Below are 21,034 nucleotides of genomic sequence, written 5' to 3' on the forward strand. Positions count from 1 at the left end.
ATGGTTCGATTTAAAAGTTACACCTGTCTTTTAAAATTCTCTCTCTTAACCGCGTAGTTATTACAAAATGTCATGTTCGTACACCTAGTGAAGTTACTTGCTCAGAATGTATCGTTTTATTTTCCCAAAAAAACTTATTGGATTTTCTTTAAGCCCCTTTTACACCTTCACGGAAGCAACACGGATCATCCCGGATTGTCAATCCGGGGTCATCCGTGTACACTCCGGGACTACCGTGTACACTCCGGCTACTCATCCGGCGCCATCCTTGATGTACCGGCATGTCCGGGAGAAAAATTGAACATGTTCAATTTTTCATCCCGGAGTACACGGACTGATAATCATCCGTGTTCATCCTTGTAGCCTCCTTGTACATCCGTGTAGCTACCGAATGCATCCGGGAGGCTCCTTGTAAGAACCGGGTGATCCTTGTTGATACCGGCTTTATCCGGGGACAAATGTTTGTATTGTTTGCGTACATGAACAATAGTCCGTATTCATAACCAAGCACGAGCATGTTCCAGATGCTGCAAAAAGGGACGAAACTTCATTCTAGCAAGATGCCGGCGACAAGAAGTGGTAAGGTCCGTGTAAAGACCCAGTACCATCCGTGATCATCCGGGTATTCCGTGTTGGCTCCGGGAGCATATCAAACAGGATCCCTATTGCTACCTTGCCTATCCTTGAAGACTCCGTACTTTTCCGTACATATCCGTGTTAATAACCAGTTAACTCCGTACTCACTCCGGGAATGCTAGGAAAATACAAATTTGGCACCCCGGATCATCACGGACTGAGATCCGTGATGATCCGTGTTGCATCCGTGAAGGTGTAAAAGGGGCTTTAAACTTTCAAAATTATGAAAAGATTAAAAATCCTTATTAGGCTTGCTGACCTCTGTTTTTATTGTCAGGAGTAAATTAAGGGTAGTAGGATACATGATTAATATCAATTAATATCATAAACCACAAGTATAATTCATCTAACATGTTGAAATTATGGATCACAAATCCCTAAACATGTCAAATTAACCTGTTGAGTTTTGAAAAGTATTTTTTGCATTTAATGTGTGATTGCTCATTCATGATGTGACTGATAAACATAATTGTCACACAAAACAGTTATTTCATAAGATTAGCAACATATTTAATCTGCAAAATTATGCATCTAGTATCAATTTTTTTAGAAAAAAGGATTTATATATATAAATGTATATGTGAAGACGAAAACACATTATTTTGGTAAATGGTATATTTTTATTGAATATTAAACATTACAATATTGAATTGATAATTCGACGAGCTACAACTTGGTGTTATTTGTCAGAACACATATTCTTGTGGCGTTTGGCCGACTTGGTTGTAATATGTCGCATTATCACAGATACTTCGTTTTTGGCAGAATTAAATCATATAATAATATATCATGACTAACAGGTTTTTAAAGTTTTTATAACCAAACTGTATGTATAAGTACAAGAACGAGTATATTGTCATCATGGTGTAACTTAATAGCAAATAATGTTTTGGGTAAGATGAAAATACAATTCTAGTTTGACACTTATCATTAAACTTGTCAGTAGAAAATGAGATCGATATACTGTATTGGTATTAAAAATTGTGAGTAAAATGCAAAGAAATATTTCAAAGGATAACATGAGAATCCTTCAACAAGATATTATAGCGAATTTCGAATTGTGTAATTTTTGCGTTGTTATATAACACCCCGCGCTCTTCATTCGAAACGTAGGGAAAGGCGGGGTAAGTTGAGCATAGGGGCAAGTTGAGCCACCACCCCCCAGGCCAATATGAATGAGTCAGACATTGTGGTGGTGTCATGTATTGATGACCCATTGCATTACCCCTAGCCTTGAACCAAAGCGTTTTCAAAGACATTGGAACAACGTTGTTAGCCCAGGTATGGATCTTCATTCTTGTCATAGTCTTTTACATAATGGATGCATAAGAAATGTGTGGATGCGAAATAATCGCATTAAATTCGGACTGGGGTAAGTTGTGCCAGGCACGAGGGGCAAGTTGAGTCATGGTAATTCTTATGGTAATATATATATATAAACCTTTAAAAGCCATCGATCTACAGGCAGAAAAAAAGCAAATTCAAATGACTGTTCTCTTCCTTTTAGAGGATGTTACTATTTATAGAGAATTAGCACTGGAAGACTAAAAAAATGACTTGCTGTCTTCCCTATACATTTTGTACATACTTTTTGTGGCTCAACTTACCCCACAGATGGGGCAAGTTGAGCCATTTGACATCTCTTTTTTCGAAGGTGACAATGACTTTCAGTGTGGGGGTAGAAAATTATATACAGGTGAAAAACATTTCAGAAGTATTAAATTTTAAGGCAAGTTACTTATTTCTACAAGACTGTTAATCATATCAATTCTAACATGCAAAAAGCAATAACTGTCACAACTTACCCCGCCTTCCCACGCTTTATAATAATTTTCACTACCATCAAGTAAAGGGGACGAGTTGTATTTACTGGCCAGCAGTCAAACATGTCAAGATTCCTGGTGGGTGTTTCATAAAGCTGTTCGTAAAGTTACGCACAACTTTACGTATGACTGGAACATGTTCTTGGGTCATAAATCAATTACATTGAGATATCACATAGCACAAGAAAGGATACCTGTCGTGGGCAAAGTCATTCGTTTCTTACAAACAGCTTTATGAAACAACTACCTGCTGATGGTAGGATACGAGGTAGGGTTGCTAAATATCTCGTCATAGAGATGCATTCACCCAATGAACCTTACACCACCACTTCTTATTCCATTCACAACTGCCCCAGTGTTTCAGGTAGGGAGAACCATCAGATGACAGCAAGCTAAGTAGCCTACACACATCGTACCTATTTACTACACCTGGGTGGAGAGTGGCAAATGTAGATAAACGCCTTGCCAAAGGACGTGAGTGTTGCAGTGGGGCTTGAACCCTAGACATTGTGGTTCAAAGTCCGGAGACTTATCAACCGAGCCACAGCACCTCTGCAGAAGACCACATTGTAAAAAACTACTTGAAACGGGTTCCTGAACTAATGTAAATACTACTGGAGTGAAACATAAAGATAATTGAAATTCTGAAATTTGAGTAATAATCTATAACTTTACTTACATACCCAATAATGATTTCCGTCAATTGTTTGAAAGGGAAAGCCCTTGAAAGCATCGTGTAAGTTTGTGAAGAGATTTCTTTCGAATCTTATCTTTTTTTAAATTATCGTTTAAAAACCAACGCATCGACATCCGACATACGTGGTTTTGAAGCTACTTATATGTTCAAACGTTAATAATCATAATGCGGAAATTCTAAAGATATATTCTGTTTTTAGTAAGAACTCATATTATGACAATCTTCCATTTTACTTTTCTAAAAATCAATAAATTATCATTTTTCATGATTATAGAAGCGTGTTGACAAGTTTCATAGGAAATATAATTAAGGTGATATGGTGCTAAAAATGAGAATTTCATTTAGAAATTATCAACACAAACTATGCGTAGTAAATTAATATTGATGCAGAAATGTTAGTTTCATTTATTTGAAGACCTACATATAATAATTACACATTATGTAAGGTTTACCAAGAGTACATCTCGTCTTACAAAATTTTGATACTGTATTTAGGCTTAAATCATGGCAGCATTCTTGCCACTACTACCCGTTTTCTTCACAGCTATATTAGGATAGCAGGGGATTAAGAATAAAGTTAATATTATTCAAAATTTAACGTTAGTACATGTATAATAGAGAAAGTGAGGTGTAGCAATGGGCACACATTAAATAAGAATAAGTGATTGGAATGAATATGATTTTTACTTTAGTCTGTTGTAGCATCCGGACCACATGTTCTTATTCATTTAAGGTTTTAACTTACATACGTGTATATATATATATATATAATATATATATATATATATATATATATATATATATATATATATATTTTAAATATATATGGTGCGTGTGCGTGTGTGTGTGTGTGTGAGAGTGTGTGTGTGTGAAATTATACATGTACAACAGCTTTGGCAACTCTTTATATATATATATATATATATATATATATATATATATATATATATATATATATATACATACAGTATTTGTACATACATATATACAGTATATATACATACATATAAATATATATATATATATATATGTGTACACATAAATGTATATATATATAGATAGATAGATATATGTGTGTGCTTCTTTTTTTATGATAACTAACATTTACCTCCAATTCGAACATTAACCAATTGTGTCACAAGCGGAGTAAATGGAAAGTGAAGAGCGCCACCAATAAATGGAACCGTAAATCCACTTACGTTCCCCAAAACTCACATATTGACTCCGAACAATCCACGTTAATTATACACACAAAATGTTCAGGGTGGAAAAAGAGGACATGTTTTTCTTGTCAGTATTTACTACATTATCGAAGACTTTTGTGTCAGTAGGTCAACCATACGACCGAAGACACCTACGTTATTATAAACAGATGACTTCCAACATTACTGTACCCAATAACGATTGGGACAATTTGCAATGGTCCGCCAAGCGAAGATGAGGTTCGCTGTATGTGTGTGTTCGGTTTAAATTTGATTTTTTTTCATTGATATTTTTTAAATAATAATAATAATATTTTTTTTCTTAACAAGTGCACACCAAGTTACCAATAATGCATATAGCATTTCCATTTATTTCAAAGCAGGATAAAAGAGCATTGTAGATTAAATGCCTCGCTCACGGGCATAGGTATGTATAGCCAGGCGCCTGAGACCACTCAGCCACGGCACCTCTATTTTTTTTAAGTGTCCTCCATTGCTAGTATGAGTAAGGGCACCACCGTTCACACACCCAAAATAATTCCATACATTCCAAATGCGCACCATCCTTGTATGACCACGACCTTGATTAGGATGCATGCCATCCAAATAGTTGTTTTCAATGTAGATTAAGTTTGAGCATCTTGACAAAATTATGAGGCCTTTAGTAGGTAATCCGATTCTAACTGATTTTATAATCTTCGGAAATAAATGAAATATCTTGGTGTACTATTATATGATTATTTACGTTTGTATTGCAATCTTCAGTTTACAACGTGATTAGGAGTTGATAAGATATGATCAAAGTCGGGCATTTAGAGAGGTATAATATGTTTTTTTTTATTTTTTTACATAAAACAAATCGTGGATGAATTGTTCATTATCCAATTTTTACGTACTGAAAGAAACAATTAAAGTATAGCATCAATATTTTAACAGAAAATAACTGATAACCCAATTCTACTTCACTGATGAAAAAAATGTCCCCATCTTTGATCCACGCCTGCTAATATCCTTCTTTGAATTACCATGCTTAGGTGATTTCGATTATGTGAAAAAAAATACAAACTGATTCCGTTTGAAAGTCATTTTCACCAGGCCCCAGATCTTATTACCGTTGGCTGAAAACTACTTCTCATTTGCAATCAAGTGAAAGAGATGGAAGTGGGAACCTAAAGTGAATATGACAAAGTCTTGTTAATTCTAAAATGGAATGAACTGATGGTCAAGGCATAGGCGACAATGTATTGATCGACTTCACCTTCATTTTACAAGATTTGAAATGATTTGTTCGCTCCATGCATAAACGCACTGACCGCATGAATCGTGTGAGAGCCATACTCTCGCGTTTCAGCCACAAATTAGATCTTTTCATATCTTATAAACAAATTACAAAACTAACCATGAAAAGGGGTATCTCCCTTTTCTTCTCCATCTTTTGAAGAACATCTTGAGATTCAGCCAAGACTTCTAACAGGAGAGATTCTATATCACAAAATGCATTATTCTTAGTACCGTATCAATTCTAGTTTCGACACAAGATGTCGAAAGATTCGATGTAATTGATTTTTGGTTGGCTATTTATAAACATTAGAAATGCATTCTAAATATCCAAAATGCATCCCAAAATTTTCTGCTCATCCTTATTATTTATTTATCTGTTAATTTATCTTTTTTTTTTGGGGGGGGGTGCATCTTGGATTGGGAAACATCCAGCGAATACAAATCAGATAAGTATTCTTTAAATGCACATCTCATCAATTTTCGAAATACAACTGAATTATATTATTTTATACTTGAATGTAAATAAGTTTAAGAACATTTAAAAGAGCACTCACTGCTAATGAAGAATACTTGGTATCAAATATTAGTATGGTCGCCATCCAAGGCAATCCTTAAAAGGGAAGTTTACTCTCGACACCCTGACGGTTACTTGATTTTAACATGTTTAATAAAAACAGAAAAAAAAATAATGTGACGTCACAGACAAGCAGCTCCTCCATACTGTATGTAGTGGGATATAAATTCCTCAAATGCCAATTTCTTAAAGAAAATAAAGCGAATATATTTTGGCATGGATCCAGCATTTTCTAGGTATAGTAAAAACTAAAAGGCACGTTGAAAGAGGTAGGTTTTCCTTTTTCTTCAGCGCGGGAAAACTCGCTGATAAAGATTGTGGAACAAAGATAGAAACATTTTAATAGTATATTCCAGCTTAATAGACATGGATACCTCCTCACTGGAATATGGGATCGTGTCCCACAATTTAGGGGCAGCATATTAAATAAAGTGACATCTCCCCCATGGATCTTTGTCTGATCGACAGGACACTTTGAGATGGTCTTAGATTGTGAGAAGGTGCAATTTATTTTGTGTCTTTGTATCTCACCAGCTTAACTTGGGTTGCAAACTAGCTGAACGTGATCTTAACCTGACAGAGAATAGTGAATTTAATGGTTTCTTTATCACAAGGTAGGCATGCGCTAAATGTTGCACACTTTCTTTATTAAAAAATATTTTCATTGTATTGTATTTGTATTATATCATACGAAAGAAGGATATATAGGACATCCTTCCCATCACTACGCTATTATATATGCAGTCTTTCATGAACGTCATTACTTATTTATTAACTTTCACTGAAAATAGTTTTAAATGAAATGATTACTAAGTAATATGACTATTTGAATTCCCAGTATATCAACTTACTTTTAACAATAACAATCAGCCCTCAAAGAGATTCAATCAGATTTTCAATTCTTTGCCAGGATAGGCCAGGAACAACAATTAGAAACCCTTTCTTTCATGCTCTTTCAATCACTTCAAGAGCAACTATCATTAAAAATGAAGAAACAACAATATGTCTTGTTTAGGCCTAAAAATCTGGTTTAATTATACACGCCAAAATCATGTTTACGTGTAAATGCAAATCTGCCCTCCTGAGTAGGCTTTAAGAGATTCACCAAGTAATGACTTATACTAATTATAGAGAAGATATATATAAGAGGATGAACTATATCTGCATTTGCGGCACCTATGTAATGTACATTTACCTACAACCAAGCATCTTAATTGTAGTTTTGCTTGGGAGTGAAATGATACTTTCTCAGGAGAAATCGTCCCAAGTGGAATCCAAAATCCAATTATTTCATTCTCATAAGATGAAGTCTAGGAAAAAAAAACTTTCTGGCTTTGCTACATTCTGCTGATGTAATTGCCTTTTGCGTTTTTCTCTACAAGTTCTTCTCTTGGATAGATTTGACTTTGCGAAAATAGCCTTAAGGTACGTATTCGATTGGTAAGAAATATGTTTGAATTTAAATTCAGAGGAAATGGTGTGTTGTAGGTATAGCAAGAATTTGCTGGGTTTATCCGAATTTGTGATTTGTTGTTGTTTTTTCACTTTTCTAAGCGTGAAAATTGGTAATAAACATCAAATTAGCAATTAACGATTTACTGGGGTTAAGTTTGAATGTGATTTGCATAGTTGGGATGTTTTTCCCTCCCCTACGAAGTCTTTAAAGTAGTTTTCCAATAATGTAATATCATATTTTAGGTTTTTAAAAGCTTAATGATGTTTTAATTTATCGCATATTTCTAATGTTTTCGGGTTTATCATGGTCATGATAGTATTGTGATTATTTTCCGTATATAAAAACACACAAAAATGCCAAACGGATGGATATCCCATATTCAGTTTATCGACATGACTATACTATTCTTCCATGGGGTCCATATACAAGAAAAAGTAAACCCATATGAAAGAAGCATAACATATACGGTAAATCAAACAAAATAACAAAAGTGATATGATATATCATGTTACTAATAAGGAAAGATCATTAGATTAAATAGTTTGGCAAGAATTTACACGAAATATGTTATGAAATGAATGAGGAATAATAAAATGAATGATGATGCTGTACTTTGGAGAAAAAAATCATCATCTTCGAAGTGTGTACTTTAATGGTTGCAAGGGAAATTAGTAGACACCGAATTGTAAAAGGAACATTACTGCGACAAATTCTGCTTAAGGCAATATTGATGAAATACTCCTGAAATTGAAACTCATCAGCAGAGAATATCCACACTTTGCTTATTGTTTCCTTGACTTTTTCTCTGTTTATTGAGCATACTTATGACAATCTTCCATAATTACCTCGTAAGAACAATTTGTAACCTTCATACCTTCCTATGGGTGGAATGAAATGATGACGGAGAAAACGATATGGATGATGATAATAAGAATGAAATTAGTTATATATGCAACCAAAACAGTAATACAAATAGAAATAAATATGATACAAATCATGATATGATATTATTTGTTTTACAATGATATCAATGATAATGATAAGATTATGATCACTGATGAAAATAATAATGATAACAATAAAAACGTAAAGATAATAAAAATGATGCCAATGCTGATGATGTTCATGACTGTAATATTGATAATAATAATAAAAACAAAAGCAATAATAATGATAACGAAGGGAATATAATTTTGAAGAGAATCTCTGCAATGAACAATACCTTGTAATTTGCTTTTACATTTTTTTGTTGCCTTCATTTACAAAATTGAATTTCATTATCATTCCAATACACAATTGTGATTCAGTACAATCAGTTACAAAAAAAAAAGAAATATGATCGAGCATGCACACTCTAAGAAAAAAAATATTAGGTTGGTTTAAAAATGAACCTCCTAACTGTTAGTTAAAAGGTTGGTTAGGTTGGATAAAACATTCACGCGAGTGCAGTAAATTAGTATACTGTGACAAATATTTTCCCGGGGTTGTATGATAATGATTTTGCCATGTCTGTAGGACAATTGCACTCGCCTTCGACCCAGGCAACATACGCTTGCAAAGTTAACATGTCTGTTTTACCAATCGATTGCGACCAAAACGATATAACCACGGAAAGGCAAGACCTACGAGGAATCGTTCTTAATATACTGGCATAGATGACAAAGGTACAGGTGTAGAGTAAGGATTAAGAAATCGTCATCATGAACGATTATTGGATTTAAAATCGCTTCTAGGTGTAATCATCTAAATGAGACAGGTGGGATGTAATTTGTCTTTTAGATCTATCCAGACACCCTACTGCGTCGCAAACTGCTGGCGGTATGAAGAATTTATATTGAATTATGAATTTACTCTCCACCTCTACAATATATTTTTCATTTTGTAGTTTATCAAATTATTGTGATCCCATGCAAAAACAATTATACATGATTTGATATTGTAATTAAGCCCCCCCCAAAAAAAAAAAAAATTGGCCTATAGACGCGTATAATATTGACAGGATATGTTTCTTCACTACATACTGTAAGGTATATACCAGCTTGTTCGTGTAAATTGTTTATTAAACTCTTTTTATTAAGCTCCAGCCTAGTAGCTTCATTAGTCTTTGTTACTTCCAACCAAATTTAAAAAAAGTTATAATCATGAACACGTGACTCAGCACTTTAAGGGTAGTCACTCATGAATCCAAACAAAGTCACTCATGAATCCAAACAAAGAAGTTGAATTAGATTAATACACATTACATTGTATATCACAGGCATTGTTGTCATGTTTTAAATGAACTTAAATCTATTTCCACCCTTGATTTTCTTTAAAAAGAATTTAATATCGAAATGCATGTTAATAAAATGTCTAAAACGTTTTTTTTTTCATTAGCAAGAATCGCTCAATTTTTCACGTATTTTATGAGCAACAATTTGTATAGTTTTACGATTCCAAAGTTATAATTCCACACATGTTATTCATTTTCTTAAACATTTATTATAAGCGCTTTTGGGCCAATGGGACAAGCGCCATAATAACAACAATCAGCTGATATGGCTATGAAACTAAATTTGTATAAAGTTGTAAACCGCCAAACATGATGAACATTGAGTAGGGATTGGGAAGGGTCTCCAAATGTCTTTTTGTCTTGTTAGAACACCAAGAATTGAGATACAGCAGAAAAGGCTAAGAAACAGAAAAAGGTAAGCGGAGTGACTGACTTTACATTAATCCAAAATAAACAAAAATTAATAGCCAAATTTTATCTACTTAGGTTACAACTAGTGAATAAACCAGATTGGTAAATGAGATTAACTTTTGATTTTAAGAATACGTTAACTATCATTTTGTTTTACGAATCGATGTAATTCCTGTCTCGGTAAAGACCAACAATTTAGAAGGCATAAAGTTTCCCTTGCAGTCTTCAAGCATTGTAAAAGAATATTATCAATTAGTGAGTTAGGAAGACCACCTATTGCTTACGAGATTTCAAATCAAACAACTGCGCTTGAATATCAATCCCGGAATACCAGGATCAGGCGCAGACAATTGAGCCTCGGCGCTATCGATTTGCCATCGTTGCCATGGCATCAGCGAAGATAGTGAGTGATGTTTGATGAGCAAGGCTGTCGTTCGTGTAAATACACTCCTTTTTGATCCGGCCCATCACCGTACATCTGAAACATAATACCCACATTAGCTGTCTACATCGGCTAACTGGCGTGCTCTAAGTTGGTGTCGATAAAAGCTTGGATTGACGAGGATATAGTCTGCTTTGGTCATGAAATGGGTCAGTCTTCCGCCCCCACATTATCGATATATGCCATCATGGCGCGGTTTGCTGAACCATTAAAACACATCAAAACCATATCCCTTCTAAGTAATTGATACGCATTATTTTAGGGTTTCTGTGTATCTGATGATTTGAAATAGTAAAAGTGCAGCATTGTGCTCGATTTGATTGTGACGCAATTTCGTGGCAGGTTATAAACGAACTCAGTCTGGGATGACGGCGTGGCACTACTACTACTTCTACTACTACTACTGCTGCTGCTGCTACTACTACTACTACTACTACTACTACTACTACTACTACTACTACTACTACTACTACTACTACTATACTACTAGTACTCCTACTACTTAGGGCTACTACTATTAGTAGTATAGCAGCAGCAGCAGTAGTAGTAGTAGTAGTAGTAGTAGAATCAAGAATATTATTATACTGTAATAGAATAGACAATTTGTTTCAATCAATGTCTCCAATTATCCGAATATTGAGCGAATAAAGACAATATATCAATCGTTTTCTCTACATCATTATAAATGAAACTAGTGACATGGTATGGTGGCAATATTTCGCAAGTTTGAGAACAGTAACGGATAAAAACTTACAAAACATAAAAAAGGATAAAGTCCTACTTTCTCTAATGCTAAAGAAACGCCTTACCTTTCATTGCTGCTATATAACTGACAGATAACTTTAGATACATCATGGCATGTTTTACCTGTATTGTATGAAAAGGAGAGCATTTTTGTCAATCCATCAATTTGTTATCGGAAATGAAATTCGATGAATATGGGATGAACATGGAGTAATCAATTTCAGCCATAAATAACATGTTTTACTCATCGACTTTATGGCAAAGGACAAAGAAATTTCATTGACCCCAAACAGTCCAATGCATACAGTAATGATAAAAATGGACATGGGATAGATTTATTAACATGTATGTAAGATGATTATGGTCATGCTTTACTGCCAGTTCTTCGATACTCAATGGACTATTTACGATATTTCAAATCCGCTTGCGCCTTGATAAATCACTTATAAACCTGCTTAATTAGCAAATAGACAGGTCGGCTCTGGCTAATAATATTACTTTCTCTAAGGAAAAGATGAGGATTTGTCAGACCGTGATGACTTGAAAGCTTTGTCAGCATAGTGGGAAATCATGAAGAATTACCCTCCTAACTTTTATACAGAGTAACCTGTTATCTGCTTTTCATGACCACTGGTGATTAAATAAACCGTAATTTGCTGCTCTCTTGTATAAAAAACGCATATGCCTGTAGCAGTCGTAAAAGAAAATGCAATCTCTTAATTACGAAAGCAACGACCGCCTACGGCACAGGACTAAGTGAGAAAGGGATCTCAATATAACATGTTTTACGACATAGACTACTAATCTGAAGTTAAGTAAGTAAGACTCCATTTTATGTTCCTCCAATGTATAACACGATGGCGTCACCAATTAATAAAACGCGGGAGCGAATCCTGATATCTATTGGCTTCCATCTTGTGTTTGCTGACCAACAAGCTGTTATTAAGATATAAATTAAAATATGTAGATGGAAATTTTCAAATACAATACTTATTCTGTTCCATGATGATTCGATACTTGGGAGTAAAAACAAATCAACATTACATTCAAATTATTATATTAACTTCTTAAAATGATAATCCCTACTTTCATAAAACTTCTACCATCACATTTAAAATAATTTTTATTATAAAGATCATCTCCACCATTAATGGGAGCTGTTATGATCTTTATCATAATCACCACCAATCACGCCAATTTGTTATTATCCCCATTCTTCTTTTAAATAATTCATATCAATTATTTTAATTGACCAATGCTTGACTGACGCAATTTTACCATTCCTACAGATGGATTAACCTGACACCATATCTCCTGCTATAGTCAACAATACGAGATACAACCATACACCCACACTCTCATAGAAACCAAGACATACACTTCAAAACTCACACAAACCAAACTTGCAATTTTTCCAACCTTTATTCTTTGCCTCTTCCCTCTCTCTTTTTCGCGCACACATCTTATATACGCAAGCGCACGCCAACTGCGAATTCGCGCCCACACATATCCGACTCTCACACACTCTTTTCTATTCTTCTTGCTTTCTCTCTCACGCATGGGCAGTATCCGGCATACTGTTTGAACATGAAGCCGCATCGTAAAAAGAGCAAAAAGCCCATCCTAAAGTTTATTATTAAACTTTCATGCTGTTTTACTCTCCCCACTCCACTAAATCAGACAAGATACCGACAATAAAGTGAAAATGGAAAATAATATACACAAGTATTTTCAATCTAGTGACAGACCCTAATCAAAGGTGTAGTTTTCATTCATATTCTTTTTTTTTCATTATCAATAGGGCAATCTTAAATAATATGAACTGTTGATTTATAACAGGCGGTGTGTTTTTAGACCTCCGGAAAGCATTCGACGTTATACCTCATGAGAAACGGTTAAATAAACTAACCTGCTACGGTATAAAAGAAAATGAATGTAATTGATTTAAGTCGTATATAACAGGTGGAATACAAGTGATTCCTTAATAGTAAAAACAGGAATTCTTCAGGTTTCAATACTTGGGCCTTTGATTTTTAGTTTAGTATATCAATGATGTTATACGCTTGTAAAGCAAAATCTGAAGACAACTTGAAGCATATTTTTTATGTATGTATGTTTTAATATTTCATAAAATCATAATGAAGGTGAAATTACAATATTTACAACTTATTAAAACATCAGAGTTATTGTAACAAAAGTCAATAAAAACAAGAAAAAAGGTGAAGCATTTTTACAATAACAGTTTGATATGATAACTGATTGGATGGACAGAAACGAAATGTACATTAACGTCAACAAGACTAAAGTCATGATCTTTGGTTCCAATGGGAAAAAAAGTTGTAAAATTTATGTATTATGTAAGAATCTAAAACTGGAAAATGTTAATAGCATCAAGTATCTTGGAGTTACTCTCGACCTAGTTATGAAAATGACAAAACATGTTAACATTGTGTTAAGCAAATTTGATCGGGTCACTGCTTGTATTCGGAGGATTAAGCCCTACTTAACCCAAAGACGCTAATTGACCTGTATTTAGTCATGTTTGTCCCTCATCTTGATTAATGTTCCATTATCTGGGGTAACATAATAAAAACGAACATAACGATACTACAACGTGCCCAGAGTCTACATGCCAGACTGATTTTAAATGCCGACCGACATACATCTACTACATAGTTACTGCAGAAGCTTAATTGACAAACAGTTCTCCAACTGATCAAGGTTATTCACTTTATTGTTATCTTCAAAATAATTTACAACCCTACCCCAAATTATGTAAAGAAGCTAATATCGAACAAGCCAATTTGTTATTACGTATATAAATGCTGCAAATACCCCTCTTTTTATCCCAACTCCACGTACTGAATATATGAAATTATCATTTTCTTATCAAGGCACATTGATTTGTAAAAGTGCAAGACAGTGCAAACAACTTCGCAACGCATTTTAAGACCCTTTTGAACAAGTAGTTTTTAAAATACAGAAACAGCCAACATTTCCACGATGGAAGGGGGGGGGGGGCTATGCAATTAAAAAATTGTGTCGACGTTTCCATCTAATTGTTATTTTATCTGTACTAATAAATTGTAGTATTATTTTTATTGTTTGTTTCTCAGTTTTCATACTTTTTTCATGCCAGATTCATAATCACTATCGCCTATTTCATTTTATTCTAATGTTCATGTAGTTTGCCATTTTATTGTTACATATTGATCACTATATTGTTAATTTGATATGTATTCTTTGAATTCAATTTCTTTTATATTGTATGTAGTTTTTTCTTTTTGATTAAATCTGTAATTGTTCACCATTGTATTTTGATTGTTATATGTATTTTTATATGGCTCTCTCTCTCAAAAAGGAGTTTTTATGTACTGAAGGGACCGCCCTGTCTAAAAAACAGAAATGAATGAATGAATAAATAAATAAATAAATAAATGAGTAAATAAATAAATTCCCTTTGCATCCGATCGGCAGCAAGAGATGCAGTTAAAGTGCACCAACACCGCCATTACCATGTACAGTATCTCGTATATTTTCACTGTTTTTGATAGAAACTAGCACTCGAACATTTAGACTAGTCTGAAATCGATTATATGACAACCATCTTTATATGGAAATTACCAGATTAACGGATCTAGCTTACAATATTGAAAATTATAATTTGATGGGGGAATCTGTACCAACTTCAACGTGGAATAATTCTATATGGCAACCAATACTTAGAGAGAAATATGATAGCCTTGATCCAATGGATCAGAAGTAATTTTGCTGAGATCAGCAGAAATTCAGCATGTAATGAGGGCTGTACTAGCTTTTGAGAACTAATTTGTAAATATCGTTATACATGTACATGTAGTCTGTCAGAAGAATATAGCTACCGAATTTTATGATCTACTTAGAAAATTAAATGCAAAAGGGCAATATGAGTTTAACATGGAATCAGATTGTATTGGGTGCTTTAATAACGATGCGAATGAAGGGGTTTGAAGTTGAATTTTGGAAACCTGTCATGAAAATAAAAACGATGAGATATTTTGACTTGGAGGGGATAATCATGTTTATGGCTGTTGTTCTTTGGATTTTTTTATTTGCGCCAAACTGAGAAAAACTTCAATTACTTTAGTAAAAGTGGCGTTTTTCCGCTCCGAACAGTAATTGAAAATAATAAAATAAAATTAAATTGAAAATTTTTGGGACTTTCACTCTTAGTGATGACAATTAAGGCCTATGATGAACCATGTGGCTCGATTAAGGTTTTGTTGTGACAAAATAATAAATTGAATTTTTGGAGTTAAATAGCGATCTCTACCTACCCTATACAACGCTGCCACAAACAATACTTTATGGAATTGCATCATGTCACTTTAAAGATGCAACTGTCTTATTAACGTAGCTTTAGATGTAATGTTAATCCCCCTGGTATCCCTCTTGTACTTGCCAAACAATTCAGTCACTATATCACCTGGGCCCTGTTGTACAAAGAGTTACGATTGATCCGATCAGTCGTAACTCTATGGAAATCCATCAGTGTCATAATTTTTTCTACGAAAAATTTGCACAATGTCCTATTTATGCAGAGAAGCGCAGTGAATTTTCAAGAAAACAATGAATGCATGAATATACATCACAGCTATATTTTGAACAAACATGCATAATAGATTTTGACGTTGCTGGCCGTCCATAGTTGCGATTAATCGGTTCAATCGTAACTCTTTTGTACAACAGGGCCCAGCACTCAGTGGAATCATTAGTCATTTCTATCGTTATTTATGGGAACTTAACCGAATACGGCAAACAAGTTAACGACATTATAGTTAAAGTTTCAAGTCAGTTATCAATCATATTCTCCAATGTAAATGAAGGATTGTACAGAAACGTCGATGACATCCTATATATTGCCCACTCGTGACCTGCTAGTAATTTGTGTGCTAATTTAACCTTATTTACAATGCGGAAATGAAATAGTTCCTTAATCTCCGTCAAATTCGAGCGCTCCAAAACGAGCAATAAATGAATAATCCGACCTGTAATTGCGATTGATGTGACTGGCAAAGCTGCCACCCTTGTCCAACGAACTTATTTATTCGGAAAGCATGAAAATGAAACTACACGTAACACTTTTTATATCATCGATTGGTGACAACAAGTTTGAAATCCACCTGTTTCTATTTTTTTGTTTTGTCGTTGACCTGTTTCAGTTGCTAGTCGGCTTTTCATTAAAATTTGCATTATGAAAAACCCATTTCACTACACTCAGAGTGATAAATTGGCATTTGACATCAATGCATGTGATATCCGAATTTTTGGCACCTTCAGGACACCGTAAAAAACATACATGTTACAAAATATCAAATACCCTATTCAATACAAGAATATTGAAGAAACAAAAACAAGTTTTTAAGTTGATCTCACGAGTGATGTTGGACAAATGCCATTGACTAAATTCACGGTGAGTTCATATAAGAAAACGGAGACAAGTAACAATTAAAAGTTACAGAAACGCCACAAAAATCTATCAAAACAAAAACAGAAACAAACACAATTTTGAATAAAAATAAAGGAAATAAGAAATCTATATGGAATATTAATTGGTCCATGAAAAGGAAAAAAAAGATGAAACGACAATATACATGTATGTATAAAATAAAATTTACACTTTCTAAACTAGACTTCATTAAACAGTAAATGATTGCAAAGAATAAAGTTTGTTTAATCGATTAAACAGACTTAGGAAAATTGAATATAATAAATGCTTTTTTTTTGTTAAACAGCCGCAATTTTATGAAATGATACGTGAATCGTGGCACAATATTTACCTTTCCTTATACTAGAAATGTTTTTTTTATTTAATACTAATACTGTGCAATGTGCAATAGCCAAAGACAATTCCGAAAACGCAAAATATACACTTTGGTTAGGTCTCCTTATATGATGATAAATGTTTAAAAATGTTTCTGCCAACTTAACTTGGCCTGCCGTACTGAGAAAAGAATAACGCAGACTCATATCTTTCATATCCTATCAATTATACCTTCCATTATTTTCAAGGATAAAAGACTATTGTAGCAATTGATTAGTTTTCTGAATAATTAATGTTCAATTTCGTAATTCTGCTTATTTTTCAATGCATTATTAAAATATACGATGCACAATCCTCGGGGTATTTCAGCATCAAAATAACAACACAAATGCTTGACTAATGAAATACGGAAATTTGAATATATTTTGAAAACTAGATGTCAACGCACAATCTACTCTACAAAGTTCTGAGATGATCAAAGTCCAAAGAATAGAAAGCAATGCCAGATTTCCAGTAACGACAATAAGCTTGTCGACTGAGAAGATTTGGGTTTGGTGGCTGCGAAGAGTAAACCACGAGTGGCCGTTTCTACGAATCCGACAAGTAGTAATCTTTTCCTAGACATTTTTAACATTAATTGCCCCTTGGTCTGAAGGATACGTCACAGACCTTTTGTCTTCAAGAAGGTGGTCCTTTACGCCATTCCATATCGATTTAAATCCATTTACACCATTCTTCAAACATTGTAGTTCTCGCTTTTGGTGTTGAAAGAAAATAAGCTTCGATATGTAATGTCTCCAAAAATCAATTATTATTCAAATATGATCAATGCTTCCCGTGGTTGTCCTCACGAAATTGGATACAGCTTGTGCGATATGTTTGCCATTGGTAAACCTGTCCTTTTCTCCTTCTCGAGAGTGATTTGATGTCTTTTTTTTACTCTCAGTACCAAATAGGACTACACTAAATGAAAGAATGCTGATAAATATGAGCCATCTCATGTTCTTGCATCGTAAAGGAGAAGGGGGGGGGGGGTGGCAGTCAAATATATAGTATAATAGTATAGTATTCGTACACGATTTATACTAAACAATAGTATTAGATAAAGAGGTTGTATTTGGAATATGATCAATCTAACGCCAACAGACGAGAAGCAGATAAGTCTTCATTTAAAAAAGAGGTTAATTTTTGCTGTCTATGCTATTATTGACTGTTTACCGTGTTAAGTTCGCGATGCCTTTTCAATTGAAAAAAATAGGTGTCTGCAAAGGTGAATGGATGAATGAGAAAAGATGAATGAGGGGGAAGAAGTTGTATCACTTTCGAAGGATATTGGTAGATATCTAAAGAAGATGTGAAATCAGTGCTTGTCTCTTTCACGAAGAAGGCCAATATACTTTCATTCATGATATTCTTCGAGTATGGGTCCTTGGCAGAGACATTCGTCGATTAAAACCTTATTTTTCAACACTTTGTCGGACGCACGAATAGTATTCTAAATCAAAATGTACACGTATCACTGATTTTTGGTAAATTAACATTCTTTGTTTTGAGACGTTCTATTTTGAATCAAATGTGGCCAAACTTTCGGTATAAAAATGTTTTGATATATTAATAAAATGTACATGATGAAATGATCTTAAAACATTAACCATAAAGTCAATAATATCACCTCTTTACTTACTGTAAGTCATGGATTGTGCAATGTATAATTCATTGGGTAAATGAGACAAAATATATGGCAAGTTAGAATATTTTTCATTTATTTACTTCATTGATTCGTTCCAATGTTTTAAAATTGATTGAAATAACAACTCATCTCATTACTTCTAATCAAGTTTTGAATGATCGTGGCATTTGTGTGTTCATGATTTGAAATATTATATGAGACATTGATTTATATCTTTAGCAATTTATCTTGTAAATATTTTGTCGTCCAATTAGTAAATAATGTAGCCTGATGGCAGGCGATATGAGTCTTTCAAATGAGTAAAAGTTTCTAATTATAATAAATTCCGCATAAATGAAATTACGTAACGATTTGACAAAAAAATGCAACAAAATAAACACGCCATAGTGTTTTGATATTTGATTTATGGTCAAAATAATGTGGATCCTTTCAGATATAAATGATGAGCGCACGTTAAAGGAACAATGTGTACTTTTCTTAAAGGGGTGGTCCAGGCTGAAAGCATTTATAGCTTAATAAATAGAGTAGAATTCACAGAGCAAAATGCCGAAAATTTCTTCAAAATCGGACAACAAATAGCAAAGTTAATGAATTTTAAACTTAAGTAATATTTTGTAAAAACAGTCGTCATGATGATGTCACATCTCCACTTGTTCTTTTGTATTTTATTATATGAAATTAGGTTTATCCAATTTTTTTCCTCCAAGTATTAGAAAAATTGGATTGACAACTGATTTAGTGCATTAGATATTTATCGCTGCAACTTATTTCATTATAAGGGAGACATATTATTCACACAAGTATGAAATAATGAAAAAAAATTATGTAATAACATAAGAAAACGGAAAGTGGAGATGTGACATCATCAGCTCGCCTAATGAATATTCATTACGACTGTTTTCACAAAATATTGCTAAACTTTAAACTTCAATAATTTTATTATTTGTTATCCTATTTTGATGAAATTTTCAGCGTTTTTCTCAGTGAATTCTACTTTGTGTATTCAGACATAAATATTTTCAGCCTGGACCACCCCTTTAAAGCAATATGTTTCTTTTATGGATCTATTTAGGTGAATTACTTTCAACTGCACAGTCAAGTACTGCAATTGTTTATCATACTCAATAACATCGTTTCACCTTTTCTGACCCTTACGATTTGTTGATCGCAAAATTAAAGAAAGTTTTAACTTTCAACCCTCTTACTTTCAAATAACCGCTACAATCGTGTTTAAAAAACATCGGATATTGCTGTACATTTTTTTTCATTTTCTTTGTGTCAAAATGTTACAATGCTCAAAAAAGGAAAATTAAGTTTACGCGCTCAATTTGTCTTTAGAGTACGTCCTATCTCGTTCCTTAACGATTCATTTGTTTCGTAAACCACAAAGACTCAGTGGTATTTTCAAGCGCTACAGTGTTTATCTATTCACAAAACTTAACATTTTCCCTAAACATATCGTCTATCTATGTTCTTATAGAAATATAGCCAGTCACTCCACCAGAAAAGTGCAATACTTACAAATATGAAAGCTGCACAATGCTAATAATATCAGAAGATTTTTCATGCTGTACTATATGTAAAGCCCTCATTATACATAAATGGTTTTTAATCATTTTCATGTGTTTCAATTTTTTAGACATTATCTTTGACATTGGCTGATTCATGGGCCATTCTATGTTGTTGGTATAATCTATCGATCAGCAGGTTAAAAACTAACCTTTCATTATCTTCTACGTTATTCTACAAACTAATATGAGATCACTGTATATAACGGCAACCGAGGAAAAAATACCGTCTTGCCAGCCCAAATTGCGTCGCGAAATTAATGTCAATTTTTGGCGTGGCGTAGGCGCGGTAGTAATGATTATAGCTGGATAATCCAATTGGAGTTGCCCTTGACAAGGCTCGGGTTGATTTAGCTCATCGATGAAGGCTCGTTCACACTACTAAATCATGACTCAACGCTTGCTGAGTTTAATTATGCACTATAAATTACAGGG

The sequence above is a fragment of the Lytechinus variegatus genome, chromosome 1, assembly GCF_018143015.1.
Source record: "Lytechinus variegatus isolate NC3 chromosome 1, Lvar_3.0, whole genome shotgun sequence".
Taxonomy (NCBI): domain Eukaryota; kingdom Metazoa; phylum Echinodermata; class Echinoidea; order Temnopleuroida; family Toxopneustidae; genus Lytechinus; species Lytechinus variegatus.